Source organism: Camellia sinensis, chromosome 5 (genome assembly GCF_055761805.1).
Source record: "Camellia sinensis isolate YWXY chromosome 5, ASM5576180v1, whole genome shotgun sequence".
Taxonomy (NCBI): domain Eukaryota; kingdom Viridiplantae; phylum Streptophyta; class Magnoliopsida; order Ericales; family Theaceae; genus Camellia; species Camellia sinensis.
Window position 1 is genome coordinate 145,790,633 of NC_138965.1, and position 8,526 is coordinate 145,799,158.

Below are 8,526 nucleotides of genomic sequence, written 5' to 3' on the forward strand. Positions count from 1 at the left end.
ACACCAACCAGCAGCAGACCTGAACCCCATATCCAGTCCTTGGCCATTTTCCCAATGAGGCATGGATCAGGTTGGGCAACTGCCCAAAGCAATTGGACAAAGGAAGTACTTGCTGATAGCAACGGATTACTTCACCAAGTGGATAGAAGCTGAACCCCTTGCCAAGATCCGAGATGTTGATGTGAAGAACTTCATATGGAAGAACATCATCACTCGGTTTGGGATTCCAAGAGCAATAGTTGCAGACAATAGAACACAATTTGACAGTAAGCTAATCAAGAGCTTCTGTGCAAAGTTCAAAATCAAGAATTACTTCTCCACCCCGAGTTTTCCTCAGAGCAATGGACAAGCAGAAGCATCCAACAAAGTCATCTTGGATGGGATTAAGAAGAGGTTGCAAGCAGCAAAGGGAAAATGGGTGGATGAACTGCCAAATGTACTTTGGGCATATCGGACTACGCCGAGAAGATCAACAGGGGAATCCCCATTGCCATGGCCTATGGCACGGAAGCTGTCATTCCGCTGGAAGTCGGCATACCAGGGATCAGAACCTAGGGAGTAGAGAACGGGACTAATGATGTACTCTTAGCCCGAGACCTGGATCTACTAGAAGAAAGAAGGGAGAGAGCTACAATTCAGCTAGCAGCATACTAGCAGCAGCTTGCCAGGACTTATAATAAAAAGGTTAACCCAAGGGAGTTCCAAGTCGGCGACCTAGTCTTGAGAAAAGTCGTCGGCAACAAGAAAGATCCAGGGAGGGCAAGCTTGGCCCAAATTGGGAAGGACCCTATAGAATCATCTCGGTATGGGGCAATGGGGTATATCGGCTAGAAGATAATGAAGGTAAAGAGTTGCCAAGACCCTGGAATACTTACAACTTGAAATTTTTCAATCATTAGACTTTTGTGTTTTTGAATTATTTTCCGAAATAAATCAATAAAGTTTTAGCTTGTTTTCTTACACTTATGACTGAAAAAGATAGTTGATGATACATGCATAATGAGAACTCAAATGGAACTTAGGTTCACATTAGGGGGCAAAGAGTAGAAAAAAGGTTTTAACACTTGTTGAAAATTGAGAAAAGTTTACAAGTTGAAATTAAACCGAGATCATGTGTAACACTTGTTGAAACTTGAAAAAAGTTTACAAGCCGAGATCATGTTTAACACTTGTTGAAACTTGCGAAAAATTTACAAGTTGAAGTTAAACCGAGATTATGTTTAACACTTGTTAAAACTTGAGAAAAGTTTACAAGTTGAAATTAAACCGAGATCATGTTTAACACTTGTTGAAACTTGAGAAAAGTTTACAAGTTCAAGTTAAACCGAGATCATGTTTAACACTTGTTGAAACTTGAGAAAAGTTTACAAGTTGAAGTTAAACCGAGATCATGTTTAACACTTGTTGAAACTTGAGAAAAGTTTACAAGTTGAAGTTAAAACCAAGATTATGTTTAACACTTGTTGAAACTTGAAAAGTTTATAAGTTGAAGTTAAACTAAGGTTAAACACTTGTTGAAAATTTATGAAAAAATTTACAAGTTGAAACCAAGGTTGCGTCAAGAAAGGTACTTGGGTACTTGCCGAGGTAAATCATCAGTTTGTATAACCGAGGTGTGTCACCCCGAGAAGGTTGCACAAGATTGAAGTGTATATTAAAGATATGCAAAATATTCTAAGTATGGAATCATACAAGAGTAGTAAAGAGGAGGCAAATATACAAACGTTCAAAACAAAGAAGTTGTATATATAAGAAGGCACTTCGGCCATATGAAGAGCTTACATTGTTTCAAAAGAAAAACAAAAGTACAGAGCACAGAAGAAAGAGAAAAATATAAAATTAAGATTCTTCAGCATCATTAGCAGGCTAGGTTTGGACTTCGAAGGACTGTTGAGAAGACATCTCAGCGGCCTTCTCAGCCGCAAGCTCAGTGTCAATTTCTTGAAGGGTTAGAACGAAACTCTTGTCGGCAAGAGGCACGTCCGATGAAGACTTCTCAAGAGTGGCATCCTTGGGGACTTCCTCACCCTCCTCATCTTGAGTCAAGTCCAGGACTTGCTCATTTAGAGAAGGGGACTTGGTCCCAGCAGCCTCCTTTGATTTCCTCACCAAAGTCTCCTCCTCAAACTCAGATTCATCGTCGGATTGACTTGGAGTTGGAGGGAATGGAAGAGGAATGACGTCGGCGTTCCTGAGGGGCGAGTCCTCGGGGACTTCAATCTTTTTTAGAAGAGACATCCAACCAAGGGTGAAACCCCTATTGCATGTCTGCTTCATTTACTTCTCATAGTCGGCCGTGACATCGGCCACCCCCTCGTTATAACCCTTCTCATCAGCTGCCTTTATCTCAGCATCTTTGGTGGCCAAGGCATCCTGAAGTTCTTTCTGGGCTTGGGCCATCTTTTCTTCGGCCTCTTTCTTTTCGACCTCAAGAACTTTCTTGATGGCCTCAACGGATTCCACCTTTTCTTCAGCAACATCCTTGGCTTTGACAGCAGCCTCGGCTTGGTCTGCCAGAGTCTTCATTTTTTATTGTAAGTTTTTGTTGGCCTTTTGCAGACTGGAGACCTCCTTCCTCATGTCGGCCAGCTCCGTCCGGTTCTCAAAGGCTTGTATTGAGAAGGAATGAGCATGCTGGATGGCCTAAAAAAGAACAGAGCAGAAGTCATTGAAAAATTTTCTAAGTACAAAAAAGAAAGAAAGACACCTAGTATAAAGACTCACTTGAACAGAACGATGGAGCATCAAGGTGAAGTTCTCATGCTCATTCATCTCGGCGTTCCGGTCAAGTTCGCCAGGGAGAAGCAAAGCCGTACTAAGAGTGACACCGACATGAATGTCGTCAACACTATCTTCAACAAAAACTGGCTTGTCCTCCAGAGTAATAGGTGGAGCGCAGGGGACACCAGCCTTCATGGAGCCCGACGTTGAGGCAGGCTCTGACCTCGGCCTCTTATACCGAGTTGATTACGATGGTTCGGCCTCGGCAGACCTCTTCTCTGGGACGGAGGTGGTTTTTTTGCTCAAAGCCAATTTCGAGATTGGCAACGTATCCACAGTGTCAATCTGAGTCACCTTTGCCTTTGGCTGAGCCTTCTTTATTCTTTTCGGCTTCGGTGGAGGCTGGGTTTGCGCTGGTTGAGCGTCAATAGTGGATGGAATGCCGGCTAAGAGATCTTTGGCAACTGCTTTCTGGCGGCCCATCTCGGCGAAAAAAATAGTTCGTTGCCGATGTTGTCGTTGAGATGGCGGGATCAAATATGGAGCCGAGGTTGACGGCTGCTCTGTTGGATCAGAAGTTGATCCTTGATTTGGCCGAGATGTGGAGGCAGCTTCAGGAGTTGTGGCAGAAGGGGGAGATAGACTCTTTTTCTTCTTTTTTGGAATATCGGGGAGTACTAATTCGTAGGTGGGAATGAAATTGAGTACCAGAGGAGGTCTACACTTGTGGACTGGTAGGTCCAGTAGCTTCTTTAGACCCTTGCAAGGGTAAAAAGACTTACGGAAGCTTTTTTCTGGTTTTGAAAGAACTGCAAGAAAAAACAGACATTAGAATAAACAAAGTATTGAAGACATTAAAAACAAGTAAGTATGAACACAGGGTTCTTAACATTACCCTTTACAAAAACTGTTCGAGGAAGAGAGTAGAGGTGGAGGTCCTCATCTGAAGCGAACTCCCAATTTCCCGAGGTAATGAAATAACCATCCCCAGCTCCCTTGTTGGAGTCAAGGAGGTCGGCAACAATTTTGTACTCCGTAGACCTCAGCTTGAGGTAGTAAACATAGATTGTATCTTTTTTGAGGCCACACTTGGTGTAGCAATATTGGATGTCGACTAATGTAACTCTAGCATTTTCTTGTTTGGCTAAGGTTATAATATCGTTTATAATTCGGTAGGAATTTATGGCAAGTTGCATGGGGTTCAACTTATAGTAATGAAGTATCTCGCGGAAAAGGATATTGAGTGGGAGCCGAAGTCTACACTCGATAAAAGCTACGACAAGAAAGGGCATGAAATCAGTTGTTGGCATGATAGAGTTATCCTCCCCAGCCAACCTCATATGAACGTCGGCCGGGATATCGAACTCAAGCCTAAAGTGCTCTAACTTGGTCAGGGTATCTATCATATGCTTCGACATACCCATAACGTCGGCCCAAGTTAGAAGAGCTGGATTTCAGAAAAAAGGTGTTTTGAAAGGGTTACTGGGACCTCGGTAAAAACCAAAGTGTGTGCTTGGGTAAGAATTTGTGGGGATCGTTTCGGTTCTTCCTAAGAATCGAAGGGTTCTACAAACAAATCCCAAACCTATGTCTATAGAGATGAAGATTGAAGGCATGAATCTGGAAAAAAAACATGGCAAACAGAAACAGGAATGTGATTCAGAGTCAAGAACAGTGATGGGTCATCAAGAAACACAAAGTTTTCACAGGTATGTCAGGCCAAGAACAGTGGCAACAAACAACAAGTGTGTGAACAGTGTGTATTCAAGAAACGAATGGGGCAAAAACAGAATCGTGAAACAAACATGTGGTGGAAAACAAGATACAAGTTGAAATATCAAAGATATGAATAAAGATTGCAGAGGCAGAGCAGTAGAGATTAGTAAAGTAAAACAAAAAACTGAAACAAGAAGTTAAATCAGGTAGAAACAGTAACTCACCGAAGAAAAGAAGCCGGTGTTAAGTTCGCCGAAGTCAGACGAACGGCAGCAGCGGAAAAGATTAGCAAAAGCCTCGCCAGAGAAGGTGAACGACGGTGGTAGCAGAGTTTGAAAGCTTGGAAACATTGGAGGATTTGAGAAAGCTCGAGAGAGAGAGAGAGAGAGAGAGAGAGAGAGAGAGAGAGAGAGAGCTTCAGAAACGATGTAAAGTGAAGAGACAAAGAGAGAGGACATTGGTTTTGTCCAAAACGCGAAAAAGCGGCAAAAAGGAATTTAGGAGCCTAGAATGACGGATTTGTCAGACGGCGCGAGATGATTTACAAACGCGTATCGAGTACGATCCAGTAAGAGGAAGACACGTGGCTGAAACGGTTGAGCTATTGTGCATAACAGCTCATACGCGTGAAGGAACTCATGGAATTCTTGTGTCTTTAAAAAAGGACATGTCGGCCTTTATAATGATCTTGGCTGAACAATTTTAAGCTGACGTACTAGAAATCGAGTTCTAATATAGGTTCCATCACCTCAGAATGCCGAGGTAATAGAACCTAGGGAGCAGTTGTGGGGATACATTTTTAGAGTACCAAACACGTGGTCAAGGTGACGCCAACGTGTCAGCCGAGGTGCCACGTGTCCTGGTCATGGTGCTGAGGTGATCTCGGTTAGGCCGAGGTTATCTCCGAAGATATCGGAATCCGGGATAATCGGATAAGGCGCAAGAGTCCTAGAATGAGGAAGGGCTTCAGCATGGATAAAGATAACACTCTTAGGGAGTTTATCTTTATCTGTTGAAGAGTCCAAGATAAGCATTGAGCTAAAGTCCATAGAAGCAAGGCTTCTGTTGGGACAAGGATTGAGTTAACTATAAAAGAGAGGCACCCTCATGGGTCTAAGGTACGCAATTTATATTCAGAACAGCGAATAAAGCGCCATTGATTATCTTTGAGAGATATTAGATTACTGATTTAATCATCGGAGTGCCTCCGGGTGGACGAACCACCACCGGAGTCTCTTCTTTCTGTTGCAAGTTATTCAGGCACCATCTATTCTGCCGGTGCTTTTCGGCTGAATACTGAGTTGGCAGTGTGGTCAGAAATTCACTCACACAAAAGGTCATAGTGAGTTTATTTGATGATTTTATTCATCACATAACATTGTTATAGTGTCTCTTGAAAATTAATACAAAATTATGAACACTAACTATTTCAATTAATAAAAATTATATTAGAATATCATATAGATTTGTCCCAAAATCGCTATATAATTTTTCATCTAATTGTGTTAGACTTACAAAGTGTTTGAATTTGGTATCGTTGTTTAAGTTAGAATAATGACAAATCTAAAAACTGACTTATTATATTTTAAAATTCACATCTAAACTATCAATATATAAATTTGAGTTGTTGTTCTTAAATAATTAATATCCATTACCTTTTATTTCAAATGTATTAATCTAAACACGACTTAATGTCATTTTATGAGTTGAGCAGTTTCTATGACTTCCACTGGCTCATCTCGTGCCTAGTGAGATGCATATGAGTGCTTAAATAGTTCAACTGACAAATGAGTTAAACTGGTTTTGGAGCATTTATAATTTTAATTTTGATTTTGATCAATCTTGTGGGGAGGTAGTGTTGGAGGAAGTAAATAAGCTATCTAGATCAGGAAAAAATAAATAAAATTAGGATTTCAAAATTAAAAATACAAAATATTAAATTCGAAACATAAACAAAATTCAAAACATCAAGGGTCAAAACTACATTTGTAGGATAACAATTTTTCAGGATATAAGCAAATAAAAAAGGAATACATGGTGGGATCAAGAAACTAACGGACTGGTCGTTGAATAGAAATAAATAGATGTAAATTATGATATTGTCTGAAAATCTAATATACGTTCCTTAGTTTTTAACTTTATTAAAACATATATATATATATATATATATTATATTTATTATTCCTTTAGTTCCACATGAATCTGATTTTTTTCAAGCCTGTGATGTTAAGTAGATCTAGAAAAGATTGATATAAGCTTTTGAATGAGATTTCTTATTGACATCAATTCATTTTTAGTTTTGATCAAATATCATATATGTGAGTATATAAAAATAATTGTATAGGTGATTGGCTTAATTTGATGGTATCAGGGACAATAAATAATTATAATTAGTAATTTTTTGTGTTAAATTGAATGTTGTCAAAAATAATTTAGCTATATTTTGTTGAATGGTATAATACATTTCATTAAAAATGACAATTAGTCAAATTGATGATACAAATATAAGGCGAAATTGAGTAACAAATAAAATTTTCACTGGCAAAATTCTAACCAACCTTCCGTGATAATTGCTCTGCATACATTGCCCACGTCACGATCGGAACACCAACCCACAAGCTCTCCAAGATCGAGTTCCACCCGCAGTGCGACACAAACCCTCCCACCGCCGCGTGCCCCAGCACCGTTGTTTGCGGCGCCCACCCGCACACCATTCCCCTGTTTTCCATCCGTTTCAGAAACCCTTCAGGCAAAAATCCGTCGTAATCACCGCCACAATCGGTCGGCGTCTCGAACACGCCTTGCGGCGGCGGCCGTCGTATGGACCACAAGAACCGGTGGCCGCTCTTCTCCACTGCCGCCGCGATCTCCGCTACCTGCGGCGGACCGAAGGACCCTAGGCTTCCGAAGCAGAGAAACGGCACCGACGATGGAGGTTGTTCGTCGAGCCATTTCACGATCTCTTCTCGATCGCTCCCCGATCGGGCATCGCCGGCGAGGTCTTGCAACGGTCCGACGGCGTAAACTGGCGGCGATTCCGTCGAGTCTACAAGAGACTTCACCGCACAGGATTCGAGCTCTTTGAAGGTATTGACGATTATGCCCTTTTTCTCTCTGAACCTTCTAGCGTGGTTGAGAAGGCAGGTGTAGCCGCCGTGCTTGTTAAATAGAAAGGCGGGTAGGACCGAGGTAGGGACAGGGTTAGCATAACTCGGGAAGTGCGTGACCGAGTTTGGATCAGAGACAGTGAGCTCGGTATGGCGGATTGGGAGGTGGAGCATGAGGCCGAGAAAGGCGGCGCCGGAAGGGAAGAAGAGGAAAGTAAGGGCGGCGTCGGCAATGTCGATCGTGGGGGTGTAGAAGAAGTCTACCACCAACCCAGCTAGCCTCGTCGTCGCTGGAGAAGAAGACAACACATGGTTGACGATTGCGTCTCTCACATGATGCTTATAACTTTCCAGAAAATCAGAGAAATTTTTCTCCGGAGACGTGAGGACTAGTTGTTCGGGAGGCGGTTGCAGTTGCGGTTGCGGTGGCGGTGGCAAAGGTAGTGGAGGAGGGAGGTGGACGTAGCGGAATCCGGTGTCGGAGGCGGCGAGTGATTCAACGTAGAGATTGTAGGAGGGAGGGTGGAATGGCTTGACGAGGAGGATTGTGATAGAGAAGCGTTGGTGTTGATCGTGTTGGCGTTTGGCAAACTCTACCATGGATACAATGTGGCCCATTCCTTGGGCTGGCATGAACACAAGCTCTGATTTGTTTTCCATTTTTTTATAAGGTTTGTTATTTTGGTTCCTTTTGTTTTTCCTTCTTGATGAACCAATCTTTTATAGAGAGTCCACGGCTTGTATCTCCTAAAAGTAATCCACAATATTAGCTATTATGAAATTTTTTTTATGAAAATAATTATGAAAGTTTTGTAACTCTTGGATTATACTTAAAATAAAATACTACATACTAATTAAGGTAATCTAAGGATTATAAACAAAATTTTCATGATCCCTAATTTTAAAAGTGTTTGAAATTATGATGTAATATACATTTAACTCCAAAAATTATGTACGGGTGCATTATTATATGGTGGCTAAC

The 8,526-nt window shown here is 41.6% G+C and overlaps 1 pseudogene across 1 annotated transcript; it reads right to left on the minus strand.

Moving 5' to 3' along the window:
* Positions 1-6,986: 6,986 nt before the first annotated feature.
* LOC114283155 (UDP-glycosyltransferase 71K1 pseudogene) lies at positions 6,987-8,319 on the minus strand (annotated as a pseudogene). Its single transcript, XR_014331177.1, has one exon. The product of XR_014331177.1 is annotated as a UDP-glycosyltransferase 71K1 pseudogene (transcript).
* Positions 8,320-8,526: the final 207 nt, after the last annotated feature.